The sequence below is a fragment of the Alligator mississippiensis genome, chromosome 4 (assembly GCF_030867095.1).
Source record: "Alligator mississippiensis isolate rAllMis1 chromosome 4, rAllMis1, whole genome shotgun sequence".
In the NCBI taxonomy this organism is placed as follows: Eukaryota; Metazoa; Chordata; order Crocodylia; family Alligatoridae; genus Alligator; species Alligator mississippiensis.
Window position 1 is genome coordinate 30498974 of NC_081827.1, and position 17519 is coordinate 30516492.

At 39.8% G+C, this 17519-nt stretch overlaps 1 protein-coding gene across 4 annotated transcripts in view; it reads right to left on the reverse strand.

The window, feature by feature from the left end:
• CELSR1 (cadherin EGF LAG seven-pass G-type receptor 1) overlaps positions 1 to 17519 on the reverse strand; it is a 276729-nt gene that overhangs the window by 255883 nt on the left and 3327 nt on the right. The window lies entirely within an intron of this gene.

The following is a 17519-nucleotide window of genomic DNA, read 5'->3' on the forward strand; positions in this document are numbered from 1 at the left end:
TTGAAGAGGTGGGATGAAGCAGAATGAAAGAGGCAGCCTGCTCTCAACAGTCAAAAAGGGTGGGGAGGACCAACTTTGGGAGACAACTGCTAAACCGCATAGAAACACTGGCTGCAATTTCAAAAACATTTTCAGCAGGGCTCAGGGACAGCCCAACATGCCCCCACCTAACTTCCTTCTCACATTTCAGGGGTTTCCACCAACTAGGGGTCTGTTGTTGCTATTACAAGTATTACCTGTGCACTGTAAGTAATAGGGATCAAGATATGACTGTGTTAGGCTGTGTACAAAATGTAGCACGTCGTAAGAAAGTGCTCCCTGCCCAAAAGTACTGACAACCCAGGGCCATGATCCTATAGAGCTTACTGCAGAAGGCATGCCTACCTTAAAATGAAGTAGGCAGATGAAATAAATAGGGATAAGGAAAGGAAGGGTGAGGTAGCAAGCAATACATGAGCATGCTTTTTTGCATACTAAGCCTCAGCCTGAGATAACCACCTGCTTGGTAAATTTTTCAAACCTAGATTTTTAAAGATATAGCCCATACTATGTTTTACATAAAAATAAGAAATCCATATTCAAAACACAGTATCAACCTCTGAGATCAGTCAGGTCCTGAGCTTCAGTTACTTCTGTAACAGGAGAAGATTAGAGGGAAAAGCAAACTTGAATGTTACCATAAATTAGTGCTCAAGTATCAATTCAAATGTTAGATTTATAATCTGAATATATATTTTAAAAAGTCATGTGCTTTGACAACCCTCAGCCAAGAAGCTACAAAAAATAGAAAGCTAAATAAAGAATAAACAAGATACTGTTCAACTTTTACATAAATGAAGATATTGCTCATATCACATTATTTAACTCTTTTTAAATGTTTCATAATTTAGGAAACTTAGAGCTGGTGAAAGATCTTGGCCATCTGAGAGATTTAAGCCCTATGTTTGCTTATTTTTTTATTAAGCAATAAAAGATAGGTTTGTCTCTGTACCTTCTTATTATTACTTAAGCCCTACGCTTGCTTATTTTTTATTTTCACCTTCAAGTGAATCAAATGTAATATGGAGGCAGTAGCTTATGTCTTTGACACAGCACACACGGTTTTTGAAGTGCTACAAAAATAGTGTTATAGGGCATGCGCATGTGCAGAGCTCTCTGACTAGAGCACAATAACATTGCCCCTAAGGCATCCTCTCCAGCCAGGGGGCAATAGGGAGCTATTACTTGCCCTCAAGGGAACTTATGAGGCAAGTTCAGACTCACTGACAAGCTCATTGGATCAGCTATTGACACCACTATTGGCGACACAGCTTCACAGTGCCAGAACTCCAGGTCTTACTGGGACTCTGGCAATAGCAGTGGGAACTCAGGCTCTGCGGCAGTATCAGAAACTCCCACAGCGCTGCTGGGTCTACCGGAGCACCAACAAGACCTGGACCTTTGGCAGTCACTGCAGGGCTCTCTGACAGGTCACCAACTGGGCAGCCAGCAGCTTTTCATTCCATCCAGGAAGAGCACACACCAACTGCTGCAGCTTCCTTAGCCTGACGAAGGGTTTTTGAACCCGAAAGCTTGCTTAATAACTGTTCTCCAACCATTTAGGTTGGTCTAATAAAAGATATCAAATTCACCCAAGGAACCTTGTCTGCCTATATCCTTAGACCAACACGGCTACAACCTAAACCCCTCCAGCAGCTTTTGTCCACTTCAGAAATTCAAGTTAAGAGAGGATTTAAATTAGGAAACAATGAACTGCCAGATTGCAAGTTCACGGCATGAAGCACACATCTTCTGGGCTCTGCATGGAAAAAAATAAAGCTCTTCATAGTGAGAGTTAAATACATACCTTCCTCAATAATATTGTAGTATGAATTTGAATCACTTTCCTCTTTTTTAATTACATCCATGTCTACACATTACATGTTTATTCACTGATTTTCAGGATGATGCTATTGAGCACTATTGGCAAGAAACTGCAGAGTAGCTTCTTTAACGATGGGTCATGATACTCTCCACTCTGGTATTAGCATGAGTACTGCTGGGAAACTACATACTCCAAGAAACAAGCAAGGACACGCAGGTAATTACTAGTGGGTCTAACACTCTTGACAACACTATGATATGGAAGAGGATTAACAGTAGGTAAACCTATGTTAAATTCTAGTTGTTTAACAGCTCATTAGGCTGATCCTATGAACCCTTTTGAAACAGACCCTTTATCCCATCTGTGGAACCCTTCATATAGCCTTCTGCCTTCACACAGAATAAAGCGATGATGAGGCTCACTATTTGAAGAATAGATCTATAAATACCCAGAGCCAAGAAGGTTTATACACCTTAACACTATGAAACTGGCCCAAATAATTTCAGTGGACTAAATAAAAACATCTTGCTAATGAGTCTAGGAGAAGAGGTTAAGTATTGAGGAGGCCTGGCCTGCACGTATTCTTGCACTAAAATAGCAAAAGAATAAACTGAAATCATTATAGCAGTGCATGTCTGTGTGTAGTCCATCTCAGAGCCTGAAAAGTTTGAGGGCTAGATCCAATAAGGGGTTATGTCTGTCCTTAGATAGGACTTCAGTGGAATTATTTGCTTAAATGGAAAATTGCAATCCAGAAAAAACTGTTTAGTCCTAAAGGCACCTGAACTCCATATGTAATTTACTTTTTCCTTTGAAGTTCCTTAGGCACATAGAGTTATAACTCTGGGGATGCCCAGAACTGCATGACAGGGCTAAGCAGCTTAATGCCTAGCTCATGTCTGAGCTTGATGAGGATCCAGAAACTAGGTGTTTTTTTGCCCAAGTTCACGAAGGGACTGGATGAGTTAGACATTGCCCAGAAAATGCCTAACACACACACCAACATGTTGGACCTTTCAAAAGATTTAGTTGCAGCTGCTACTTTCATTTAAAACACGACCAAAGGGTGAGGTGGTAGCACTGCAGTTCTGTATAACAGATTACGTGTCCAGAAATTTGGCAGCAGGAGAGTGGCAATTAACATTCCCCTGTCACCAAATTTTCATACGCATGGGGAGCCCAATGACCTATTGCCATGGGCTGGATTTGGCCCAATAAATATTAAAACCTTTGCCGTCCAGTGGCACACCCCAAATAGCCAAAAGCTTTGTGGATATGGCACACTGCAAGGAATTGGGGGCGGGAGAGGGGTGCAGAATCTATATCAAGTTGAGGAAGCAATTAACTACAGTTTCCCATTTCCAGGGCAATTGCTGTAAATACTAGGCTATACAAACAGCAGGCTCCTCCTAAAGCTGTGTTTTAAAGAAGAGTGAACCTTGCTCAGAAAAAAATGGTGTAAGTGCCTGCCTTCAGAAGAGGAATCAGGGTTGTAATTCCTGAGTGTATGGAAGCACCTAACCCCCTAGAGGAGCAGGGCTTCAGACACACCCCTGAGTTCAGTTTTCCTTATTAGCTGGCTCTCACCAGCTCCCAGTGCAGGTTTTTCAGATTCTGGCATACTTGACTCTCTCTCCATGCACTGTACAAGGAGCCCAGGTACCTTGTTCAAGATTCTGGACTCCACAAGACTGAGGACTATGGGAATAAAAATTAGGAACTAGCGGGCACGTCTACACAAAATGCTGACTGTGCAGCAGCCTGATACTACTGCGCAGTAGCATTTCATGGCAAAAACTATGCTGAGACACTACTGCACAGTAGCATTGCTTAAAGGGCATTTGCCAGCGCTACTGGGAACATCTAGATGTGACAATACATTGCCATAGCAGGGGCGGGCAATTATTTTGGGCAGAGGGACGCTTACTGAGTTTTGGCAAGCCATCGAGGGCTGCATGACAAGCAACCCAGGGCAGATAAATATTAACTTTCTAAATTTTTTAGGGGCCCTGCAGGCCGGATAGAATGGCCTGAAGGGCCACATCCAGCCCCCGGGCCGCATTTTGCCCACCCCTGTGCTACAGCGATGTAGCGTCCGCAGGCAAAACCCACAATGCCGCAGCTGTGTCACCATAGCAACGCACTCCCCTGTTATAGTGCATTGCTATGGTGACATAGTACCTTAAAATAACCGTGGGCAGTGCGCACGGCACAGTACAGGCTGTTACTGCACCGTCTTTTAGTACTTCCAAAAGGCAGTACTAAATGATGGCACAGTAACAACAGCACTATAGCAGCACACATAGATGCGCCCACTGTGGAGTAGCTCGCGTTACTGCGCATTTATTTAGTACTTGCTTATATAAGTACTAAATAAATGCATGGTACCACTGCGCAGTAGTGTCTCACGTAGATGTGCCCAAAGCCTCTTACTTTAAGTTCCTAAATTCTTTACTGGCTCTGGCCCTTAGCATTGAGTCCTGAAAACTGCTAAATGCCTCTAACGAAGCATGCCAAGTGAGGAATATCCGTATTAGATACAGCTATTCCTTGAAACTTCTGGGTGATGGAGGTTACATGGTAAATTGCTGCTCCAAACATACTTATTATTGCTTTAGATATACTTACGCTTTCAAAACAAAATAAAATATAGCAAATTAACACAGAATAATTACAGTCAGCATGTCAAAGTAACTCACACAGAGTCAAAACAGAATATCACAAGCATCAACAGTTTGCGTATAAATCTTCATTCCACAGAAAATCCAAATGTGCCAGTGCACTAAGATCAACTGTACTGTACTAATTATGTGAGTCAGAGGAAATGTAACAAAAAATGCCTATGTCCTGGGTGGCAGCACGGGTCAGGCAAGCTGTGGTGGCTGGACTGGCAGCAAGAACAGCTGTTGTTCTTGCAAGTGGGCTTGTTGTTATGCTACTGTGAGCATGTCTACACAAGACGCTAGGGTGCTATAGTGTTCATTGGCAAAACTTGTGACACCACCACTATGTCGCTGTAGCAACATGCTCCTTTGTTAAAATGCTGGCTTAGCTACTGCAAGGTCATCCCTGACCACTGCTTGTCCAATCTGTTCTTAAATGCCTCCAATGATGGAAAGTCCACAACTTCCCTAGGCAACTTATTCCACTGCCTCACTGCTCTGTCTGAGTCAGTACCACTCAATGTGAACAAGGGTGATACAAGTAAACCTGGGGTCAGTGGAAGCAGAAGGTATGGATGGGCAAACCCTACAGATCCATGAATACTTCACACCACATGGCAAGACTTCTTTAAAAGGCTTGCTGCCCTTGGCTGCTCCCTAATCTCTAAACAAAATCTCTCCTCAAAGAGGTAGAAGTGAGTGAGGGGAGTTAATTTTATTAAGTTTCTTAGTATATCATTCATCATTAACTCTAACCAGAAATCCATCAGGTCTCTAGGTAACCACCATAATGAGAAGCTACTTGATTCCCATCCTATTTCTTACCTGTGGAGCTATAGTATAAATTCCTGCCTTTAAATTTACCATAGTCTCCCCCTTGTTTCTACCTAGTTTCACTCTCCATGCAAGTAAATGAAAGTCACAAGTCCTAAGAGAATTATCTGCACTAGGAAAGTGACCTAGCATTGACAACAGTTGTTAACAGTGGGTTCTCCTCATTCTCCATCCTTCAAAAGGTGTTGAAATATTTTGCCCAGATGGAGCCAAATCATTTCCAACTCTACTGCTGACCCGGTGGAATGTGGTGTCTATCAAGTTTTCATCAATGGTGCTGAAAACAGATTAGCCCCATATGCCTTTCTTCATACTTAATAAGGGTAATGTATTCATGACTATTATATAGTCCATCTAAAATTTATCATGTCCTTAACTTTTCACGCCCTTGCTTTTTAGTGCTTGGGACTTGAAAACGCTGGAATAAGTAAGAAGGCAGTTGTTACTTAGCAATTTCAACTGACTGCTGAAACAAACAGTCATTCCCATGGGGTAGATGAACTCTAATAATCTGTCCAAGTGTGCTTTTTAAGTTGAATTACTATAGTTGTGCAATCTTTTCAAAGAATTTTCTTCCCAAATTTAAAAGCTAAATTTTACCTTAAGGTAACTTTTTTTTGATACCAGGATTTGGCTCTGCGCTGCAAATGTGCAGAGTGGAGAACCAAATCACATGCATGAGTTGTGTTCTGTGGTGCCCCAAAAGCCTCTGAGCTGCCACAAAACCCACATGCATGCTCATGTGGACATGGCCTATCTGACCATCTGTGGGAGGAGCAAATAGAGCTACCTGCTTTTCCAAGAGTTATGAGGAAGGTGCTTTTTTGAAGCTTTTGTGCTGCAGGAGCTTTCCCCTGCATCCCTAACACCCACCTCCCACCTCCCAGATGCTCATTTCCTGCTCAGCAAATAATTTTACCCCAACCTCTAAATCAGTACCACTTCATCCCCATTCCCTCACCATTTCTGCCCACTCTCAGATGGTTAAGGTGTCAAGGTATGGGATATCTGCTAGTGAAAAGCACAATAAAATTCTTCAGCTAGAAACTATGAACCATTGCAATTGTCTATAAAACTAAGTGGCATGTGTTTTAACTCTGCTTTGTACCACTTGTTACGCAAGGCAAAAACATCTGAAAAAATCTCTGTATTTCAAAGATACTTTAAGACGTTGCTTAACTATGACCTAGAAGAATAGACCATTCAGTAAATAAGTGTAAAATTTCACATTTTATTGGCTGTGAGTTACTTCTGTAAATACAGCTTGGGATTCTGGAGATAATATTGTATAAGATTCTACTTTCTCATCATCCACAACCCCTGCGACTACTTCCAGTTCAACAGCACTGATTTACTGTCATTCTAACACTGAAACATAGCAAACTGAACCTTCATTTTGGAACAAAAAGTTCTTCCTTGACTACATTTCTTAATAAATTGGATCTCTCTCATATATTCAGCAATTTTCTAAAGATGCCCAGGACTTTCAACCTTTGGGGTCAATCCTGAACACCAAACAAATATATGAATTGAAAAAGGACTCTTACTTGCAAAACACAGGTCACCCAATGTTGGAAATAACAGCATGACCTAAGCAACAAATTGCAAATAGTGAATATACATGGTGAGCAGTTCATGAACAATCCATAGGCCAAAACAATTCAAAAGACCATGGAACCACTCTGAATCCAATTCAAAAACAACTATGAGAAATCCCTGCTTGTTTGCAAATAGTTTTGAAAACGATAGAGAAGACGTTTTCCAGACAAATTATTGAAGTAGTAACTTTTGACCAGCTCTAATTACACCCCTTGTCTGACTTCATCATTCACTGAAGCCCTAGTAAACTTCACTCAGCTCGCATTTCTCCTACTTCCCTTGTTGTTTCCCTACTGCCCATCTTTCCTTTTTGAGCATTGTGTCAACACTTACATGAAAAAATAACCAAACAACAATACAATTCCACAGAGAGAAGTGTATTTGGCTGTTTAAGACTAAACTGAAAAACTGCTGAATCTAAAATCACTAAGTCAATTGAATATCTTTGTACCAATATCTGTCACTTGTGTTCTGATTAATATGTACCACTGTCCCCTAAGGACCTGATCCTTCATCATTTAAACCACTAGAAATGTTCATGTTTTACTTTAATGGACACAGGAACAAGTAAAAAACCCATAGTCCTGCCTTTATGTGCTGCAGAATTGTCTTGGTATCCAATTGAGGGTTTTTAGACCAACTCTTGCTGTGTGAATCTTAGTTTGCTATTACTATCTACAAGTGTGCAAGCAGGAATTCATCAAAACATGAAAATGTATGGTAACATTACAATTTGAGGCACAATATTTATGCTAGTTATTCTGATGAATTATTTTACATGAATATATTTTTCCCTTGAGATTGATGATGAGAGTATTTACCACTAACCAGTTATAAGTTTCTTGTCTGGTATTTGTAACCTACTAATCTTCTACTAGATAGCTCCAACCTGCTGTTGTGGTTCAGCGGTAGAATCCTTGTCTACCAAATGGGAGACCTAGGTTTGATTTTTGGACACATGTATAACTACAGCTATTGAGGCACCAAACATCTGGACTTGGTCTGGTCTTTGGCTCCTGCCTCAATGGTCTAAAGTGAGGGATGGAAGGTCTAAGTAACCTCTATTCCTCTATGCTCCCACTTAGGCATATGCACCAAAGGTCCTAGTGACTTCTCATGCGTTCACCATGATCCAGAAGGATTGACAGTTGCCTATTACTGAAACTGTTGATCAATTTCTATATCATGTCATACATGAGTGTCAAAAATATGTACAGCAACATCAATGTGAAAATTATGGCCTAAATATATAACATGACCATATATATAACTTTAAGTGCACGAGGAATACCACCTAGTTCAGTGGTTCTCAACCTTTTTAGACTCATGGTACCCTTGGAAAATGCCAGGTCTTAGTTTTCATTCCTTTTTTGACTACAGAGAAATAATTGGGGGGGGGGGGGAAGAGGAGAAGGGGCTTGTTTTAAAGAACTAAAAAAGGTCACAACTATGGATTTCTATTTGAAATCTCTGGATATATTTTATGAATTATATTTGCAAATCTAATTGGGCTAATACTGCATGACACCTTGCAACACCCCTGAAAGGATATCAAGGTACACCAGGAAGCTGTAGCACTTTGGCTGAGTATCACTAACCTAGTTAAATGAAAGTACATATATACATGAAGTAATCTTTACATATTCAAAGATGAATTTGTAGAATGATAGTCAGAGATAAAATTATACTGTGTTTAATAATACACCTCCATCAGTGATATATTCAGATAGAAATTCTAAAAATACATACAACTAAAATGTTAAATGTACGTAGTGTATATTGTATATGCTGAGACACGTAAAAACAAACACCTTCACTGAAGGTTATTTTTCAAACCTGCACTTTAGAAAGGATTACGATGAAAATAGATACGTTAACCTTCCCCTCATTTTGTGTGATCTGTTTCAACTGATAAAAAGCATTGATGTGATGTTGTTTTCATGTGTGCTCCCTTCCACTTAATTCCAGAATGTCATAGGAGTGGTATATTTTTGTTCCAGGAGACAGGAAATCATTTACGGCTAGAGACAAAATATTTCATGGAAACATGACTGCCAAAATAATGTTATACTAAAATAAAGGGACTCTACCACAGACATGTGAGAGAGAGAGAGAGAGAGAGAAACAGTTTGAGTGACAAATAGTTTATTTTGTTTTATTTTGTTCACAAAATAAAATGATAACTTTTTAAAGCATGTTATTATCCAGTCTTAGTATCTTTTAACTCAGTAGAGTAGATTTGCCAAAACAAAAGGTACATAAAATCTTTGGTAAGGACCACATGTTCCTTTCCACCTCCCCAAAAGAAGTGGATCAAAGACACTGAATCTGGGTGGGTAGGAAAAAGGAGGAGGGAAGGACCAGTTCTACTGCAAAAAAAATTATTTTTCTTCTGCCAGAATACACTCCGGAGGTGCTCCAGGGAAGGGCAGTAGGTCAGTAAGTCATCTCGCTCATCCATCATCCTCTTTCTTAATTCTGCATGGATCCCAGAAGTAGGCTACTGCTGACCAGCAGTGAACTCCATCTCCACCTGGACGTCCACCTCCTGTCATACTAGGAGGTGGATAGGGAGGAGAGAGAGTAGCAAATGGGGCAACCAAGAGAGCCCATCTTTCTTAAAACTCCCTCCTCAACCCTCCAAGAAAAAGCTTCCAAAGTTCTAGATCCTAGAGAATAAAGCTTGAGACACTTTGGGTAATTACTTTTAAATATGTAACCCAGCCTGCACAGGTATACAGACAATAGAATATTGGAACCTTCAGTTCTGACCTTCCTGGCTTGAATGGACACAACTTAATTCTTAGATCAACCTTTTAAACATGGCCTCCCAATTTGAGCTCTTTCAATTTTTGGGTTTCCAACCTGAGATAACTTGGGTCTGATTTTCCAAGGGGCTGAGTACTCATGCACAGTGGGCAATGCCAAGACTCAGTACTTCTGACAATTATGCCACAATGTCTATATCTTGGCACCCAAAACTGAGGCACCAAAACTAGAGGGAACTTTTACAAGTAAGAGTAGATTGTATTAGTAGGAGCTACTGCGCAACAGAAGTCAAAATGATCAGTGATATAAGCCTTAGGGAGCAATCTATTTAGGATTTTCCATTGATCCACTCTGTCCATGCCAATATTACTGCCTGGGTGCACTGGCAGGTGAAGGATGGGAGGAACAGAATATACAGCCCACTGCCAATCTTCCTGCTTTGGAGTTTCTAGTGTCCCTATAAGTATGTCCACACTTTCATTAGAACAAGATTGGGCTTGCAGTAAAAAAATTAAATCCCATCTGCTTTGTCCCTGCTCCGTGTACATCCAGGCCTGGGCCACAAAACTGCAGAGTCTGTTACTTGGAGCAGCCTTTAGTGAGTGATGAGTTGAGCATAGTTCCAGGACACACACTTGGGGTTGACTCAAGCCGTTTACTTGGACTCCTGAGTGAGTGAGACCGGGTATGCCGCTGAAAAATAAGTCGTGTGTGTACCTGGGCCTGCAAATTTGCAGTATGTAAATAACCTAACCCTCACTTTACATGTGCATACTCAGGTAGTGCTATGGGGCAGGACCCATATCTGCCTCTAATGTCTGAAGTTTCTACCACAATGAAGTCCCAATTCTGATTAGACCATTTACAAGCTATCACATACTAAATAAATAAATAAATGGTGATGATAATGATTAATGATAATAATTAATCCACTGAGTTAGGTAAACAAACACTTTTTCTCATTTTAAATAATACACAGAATTTTTAGTGAGCTTTCATCTCCACTCTTACAACATTAGGGATTATGGACTATAACATACAGTTCTCTTCCACACACAGATGCATACTAAATGTGATGAAAAAAACAACATATTTCTTAGACTTTTTTTAGACTTCACATTATTGCTCTTTCTTGGATTACTTCAGCATGGAATTGTATTTGCAGAACTGTGCAAGACCAAACTAACATTAGACTTTTAAATTACGTTTTTTGGCTATTCCCACTACATAATCATGTGAAGGCAGTACATGTGTTTTATAATAAACATGATTTATTCATGCATCTGTATCCAGGTATCATTGTAGGTGTGAGAAGCATCAGAGACCATCCTTTTTAAGTAAACTGTAATCTTGTAATTGTATAATCTATAGGGATAGCATAGTGTGGATATTCTACATTTCCTTGGTGGCTACAGAGGCCACAGTGAGCAGTTCATGTGTTAATACCTTCCTTGCTGATACCTGAAACCAGGCCTTTTTCCCAAAGCAACCAGTAACCTTGTGAATTATTGAGATGGAAGTAAGTTCCTTCAAAAAAGCTGAACCCTCAGCCATAAAAAAACTGGTTGCTCTGCATAGTTGAAACAAAGCAAACAAGACCTCTACAAAGCAACACTGTAGCACCCAGTCCCCAATCACTTAACTCTCTGGCACAGCTCTTTGTGGATTCAATGAAGCAGAATCAAACACATAACAGAACCACAAAAATCTCAAAAATGGACACAGTCTACACTTCCATAAGGCAAGGAAATGTTGGATCTCAGTATTTGGGGCCAGATCCTGCATTTCTGCACACTGAAAACAGCAACGCCCTTGCAAAGTTTCTCCCCAACCTTTCGCAAAGCATTTCCTTGTCTTTTGTTTTTTATTTATCTGAAAACTTTCTAATACAGCACCTATGCTACTTGCCTTACGTCCATGACAAAACTGCAGCCTTATATTTACAATATGCAAACAATATGGAATAGAGCACAGAATTTGCTGCTGTACCTGTACAGCAAGAGACCAATCTGCAGATGGAAAGTCAACAGTATAATGGCTTTTTAGCTATAATAATTAAAATGATTGAGTCAGAATAATAAGTTGATTGTACCTAGGTGAGCCTTATAATTAAGTTGGTTGACATTATAGTAACTTCATCAAATCCCATTTAAGTTAGATATAAGAATCAGAAGAACATAAAAGGAAAACTATTTGCTCATGTACTTGGTGGTTTAGACCCAAATCTCCACATCTATTTAGGTACCTATATCCCATTGAGGAACTCCGCATTAGCAAAAGCACATCATTAAAAACAAATTGTGAGATTTCTTTTGCCATAAAATGCCAGCAGTAATAACAGCTTGAGATGCAATTTAATTGCTTTTATCTGATATAAAGATAATGGTAAAGGAAACCACAATGAATTTCGTTTATCCTAGACTTTATCATAGTTCTAACAAGACCTATTTACATTTAAAGTGAAAGTGATGTGCAATATCAAGAACAAACAAACTATATAGAATAAGAAGCATATGCAATAGATTTTGGTATTTACTTTTTAAACTGAAAAACAGAATTACAGGGCCAACCACTGAAACTGACTTTGCACAGGTGAACCATTGCACTTGGCAGAGACCTGTTAACCATGGTACAGCTCCACACCGGCACAACAATCCTATACACCAGCGGTGCTCAACCTTTTTGTCCAGTGGGTCAGATGGAAAGTACTTGGTCCCTCCACAGGCCAGATCTGCCTGGTAGACCCAATCCAGCACTTAGGGCAGATGGGCTTGGCCCCTTGGTCATGTCGACCCAGCCCCATGTGGGGAAGAGGAGCTGCCCAGCACCAACCTGGCTGGACAGGAGGAAAGGGGGCATGGCCTGACCCTGAACCAGGGTGGGCAGGACAGAACTGCACAGGGGGATAGGGAGTGGCCTGGCCCCATGAGAGAAAAGGGGTGTTGCCTGGCCCAAACCTGGCAGGGCAGGACGGAAGTGGGCATAGCTCAGCCCTACAGGGGAGGAGGGGACAAGGCCCCACCCCAACCTGGCCATGCAGAAGGAAGGGGGCATGGCCTGGCCCTGATCTGGCTGTGAATAGAGACAGTCATGGTCCAGCTCCAATCCACCATGAGGGGCTTAGGATTTTGGCAGTGGGGAGGGGGGGCAGTATTAACTGACCCTGCTCCCCTACTGCCAAATTTCCCCACTATTGGAGAGCCCTGCGGGCTGGATTCCAAGGCTGTGTAGGCCGCATTTGCCCCGCCGGCCAGAGGTTGAGCACCTCTGCTATATATAGGGAAATCTTAGGCTTGGGGCTTTATTAAAGATAATTTATTTCCTATGTTTTCTCAGCCAATTGCTAGTCTGTCTATCTCCATCTAGCAGATACCATGATAGCAATACCTAATAGGAAACTAATTTTCACAGACCTATTCCCTTCCAGTAAAATTTTCAATGCAACTTTGGCCTAAGTCACTTTTGGTAATGGATTTAGGCATATAAAGCCGATGGGATGTTTCACTTGAATATAGAACACCGATTTCAATGAGAGATAATGACCTAAATATCTTCAAAAAATCTGGGCCTAAGCCACTTAGACTTCTTAAGACTGGATCGAAAAATTGAAAAATAGGCTTAAAAAAGATTAGAAATGCAATTTTTGTAAAACAAGATGTCAGATAATTGTCCCTCTAATTTACAAATAGTATTTTCAGATATTTTGCTTTCCATTTGCTATGACATCTTAGCTTTGTTTGCTCAAACTGATGATGTGGTTTCCACTTTGTTTCTATGACAGTTAGTCATGTTTAACGTCAAACAAACAAATAAATAAATAAATAACTGGCATTAATTCTAAAGAAAGGGATTATCCAAACAGATATGATATAATCCAACTGACCATAAAATGAAAAACTATCAACTGGCAGCAATGACTGCTTGCACCTAACTGGTTTAACTAGTAATTCTCTCTACTTTTCCTCATTGATAATCCTGTTTTGTCTGGAAGACAGAATCATGGGAAATAATGTTAAATAGCATTTCTTGAACCTAGATCTGCCTAATACCAACAAGTAGAAACTTAAATCAGAACACACTGATGAAGGCTCACAGACTTGCTACTTGTTACTCAAAGTTGGTGTTTACTGCTGTTTTCTAATCCTAACAAAATTACATGATGCTTTAAAAAAGACCTCTGTTCAGAACTGTGGCCAGGACCAGTTTCAGAATTTGTCTCCATAGCACAAAAGGGAGAGATTTCATTTTCAAAACAAGAAAATGTCATTAAAAACCACTAAGATGCGGGAGGAAAATCAAGGGCAGGTACTGTACCTAGAACTACTTAAGTCATTTTCTAGCTAAATAACTAGTCAAAAACGTACTAGATTTTAAGTCAGCAGTGTCCCTGTAACTACAATGCATATGGCAATAGGCAAAGAGAAACAATACCTGATGAAATTACAGATTCTGTCATATAATCCAGACAATATAACTGATTTTTTTTTATTTTGATGAAATTACAGATTCATTTACCATCAAAGTCTCAAGCACCCACACTAGATGCCCAGGATGAAATCCTGATCCACTGGAATTCAATAGCAGAATTCCTATCAATTTCAACACAGCCAGGATTTCAGCTGTTCAAAAATTTATCCCTCCCAATTCCACATACAGAAAAGGAAAAGCCAGTTTACTCCTTCCCATGGAAAACCCCATAACAAAGGCAAAAGGAGAAAGGAAAAGTCCAAGAGGTACTCTTTACACGCTTTCCAGCACACTTTCCAGCTGACCAATCTCAGGGGTGCTGAGAAAGGATTTCCCTCTATGAGTCTGAAGAACAAAGTGAGGCTGAAACTGCATGGATCCAGTGATCAATAACTCTCCCTGTTCCCTTGCCTGGATAATAAAAGTTCCACAGCACAGAAGACCAGTAACAATGCCTTTCCAGCAAATTCTTCACAGATGTGTAGAACAGCTCGTCCACTGCACAACCCCACCTCTGGTCCACTTCCTCTCTCTGTATCTACCTCGGACCTGTGTGCAATCTCTCTCCAAGAGCAGCAAAGGCTGAAGAGTCCTTTCTACAGGACTCTTGCCAAGAGCTCCTGTACAGTTTTTGCAGATATTCACACTATTAAAGATGAATATGACTACACTTTCCAAACAAATCAAATTTCACTAAATTAATTGTTCGCTTTAGTGTTTTTTCCCCAGAGATTTCTTTAAGGTGACTTTGGTCTTTTGTTTGTAATATAAAACACATATTCATTCAAAGAAGTCTAAGATCAAATACAAGAATGCTTTTATCCATGTGTCAAAGTCCCAAATTAATATAATTGTATAGTATGCCTCCTCCTGTTTGGCTAAAACCAATCATTTCTGACAGACTTAATCCACAACAACAAACTGCATACATATCCCCTGTGAGTAGATGAACACAAGATTTTCACAGCAGCAATGACATATCTTTATGTCCCAACAGAGTTCATATACAGTTCAAATTCCCACCAACTTTGACAAGAGTTTTGCTTGCATCAAGACTGCCCATCTGGCCTGATAGTTAGGTTAATGACTACCCAACAGACATATTTTTCAGTTAACTGGTTGGTGATTTTAGCAGACAATTTGCAGCTATTTTTACAGTACCTACAGATAGCCATGTAGAGTATTTCTGTCCAAGCCAGTTCACCTCTACATCTCACTTATCACAGAATGCATCAGATAAGCAGAGAAAGTGGAGAGGTGAGAGTTTCCTAAATGTAACTGCATGCACTGTAGGCTTCTGCCCCTTAAATTCTTATATGAAGCAATCTTTTCCCACGCACACAGACAACTTTTTTAAAACGGTATCAAATGGACTCCACTGCTTGCCAAACCATTTAAGAATTGTTAACTGATGGAAATTCTTTCAAATATACCATGGTGTGCAGCTGCGATAGGGATAACCAGCTTTGTTCTATACTACAGAAAAGTCTCACATAATCATTCACTGTTAAAATAACGTATTAATTGTCAAATTCCTATATCCTGCAACCTCATAAAACAGAAATGTAATTGGAGCAAATATTCATTCCTTTTTTCTGTATCTCTGTTTCACCCACTGAAATGTGCAGAGGTGGATGAAGACATTATCAAAGAGAATGCTTAGTTGTAACCCACTCCTATCCTGTATGCTCTCCCCTCTTAACCTACTGAAATAACATTTCCAGGCTTCTTCTATGTCCACTTCTTTATCTCCTGCTTTTAGATAAGGAACTTCTGCTTTCTGTTAGTCAGTCTCAGCTGAAGATCACCATGTAAATCATCTATATACTAATCCAAATGTCTTATTTCAACTTTACAGGCCAATTGCCCATTTTTCTGTTAGTTTTCACAGGATGTGGAAATACCAACTAAGAGCTAACTTACGTTTCATGCAAAATGCTACAAGGCAGATATTCTGGTGAGTCCCCTGACAGATAACACGCAGTAATAATTTTAGTTACTGAAATTAATATCACTCATTTAATCTGCAATAAAAAAGCCCAATCCTGCAAATATTAGTGCCACTACTGTAAAGTCTCCTATATCTCACAAGTATTTCTTTTGTAGTAAGTGCTGCCAGGACTGCCATATTTAAATATCTTTTGAACAAATCAGTAAAAAACAAAAAAAAAGAAAGCATCTCCAGAGACACCATTACAGGCACCTAGTATTTTCATCTTCCTGCTTCATACAAAATAGCACAAATATTAGCTTTAGGCTAAAGAGAAAACTGGAAGGACTGTTACTTGCTATGGACACTGGACACTAGACGCACAGAAGCTCTGGATTAGGCCTATGCCACATTCACCAGTGTGGAAGTTGGGGGAAGAGATTAGTCACTGAATTGCTGATTATACACCATAATTATAGAGATAAAGAATAATCACGTGATCAACAAGAAAATGAATGGAAAGAACAGAGTTGTTTTCTCAGGTAACATCTTACAAGCTTTTTTAAACATGTCGCAACAAACCATCAACTTAATTTCGTACTTAAATATATATAGCAGATAAAATCAGTGTACCTATTATCAAAACAGATATTCACAAATATTTTATACTGATATATAGATATAGATTTTCAGTAACATAAGCCTAAAATACAAAAGGCAGAAAGTTTTTTGGTGAAGCCTCCTACAAAATTCTGCCTTCAGTTACACCTACCAAAATTCATGATGTTATACCGATATTCTTGGCTGGTTTCAGATAAGCATTTTCCATAGAAATTGCTACCAGCAGCGTGAGCAAAAGGCAAAATTTCTCTCCTGGTTCAAATGGGTATAACTCCATCAACTTAAACAGAAATTTGCCCATGTTACACTAACAGAGATCCCAACTTAAAATCTGGAATTTTATCAGCCAGCCCTCTCAGAGATTAGGCAAATGGACTATATCTTCCTCAAAAAAAAAAAAAGGGGCCACTAAACACCAACTTTTCTTTACAGCACGCCCAGTTCTGTGAAAGGAAACTTTCCAGTGTCATTGGTTTACCTGACCATAGGATTAGTCTAAATACTGAATATAAGTCAATGAGACTTGTGCATTCTTCCTGTCTTTGAAAATCAGGTCCCTTGATAACCCTGATCCAGATATCCAGATCTTAAAATATTAACTTAAAGAACTTCCTAGGCTCAAAGAATTATATCCCCCTTATGCCTTTTTTTGTGAACAATATTTGCTAAATAACTTTGACCAACTCTTTGTTTTAGTCAACAGTACATAGCTTTTATACATTTTTTTGTATTTCTCTCCAAGCCCTTCACAATTAAAGCACTGCCTATGAAA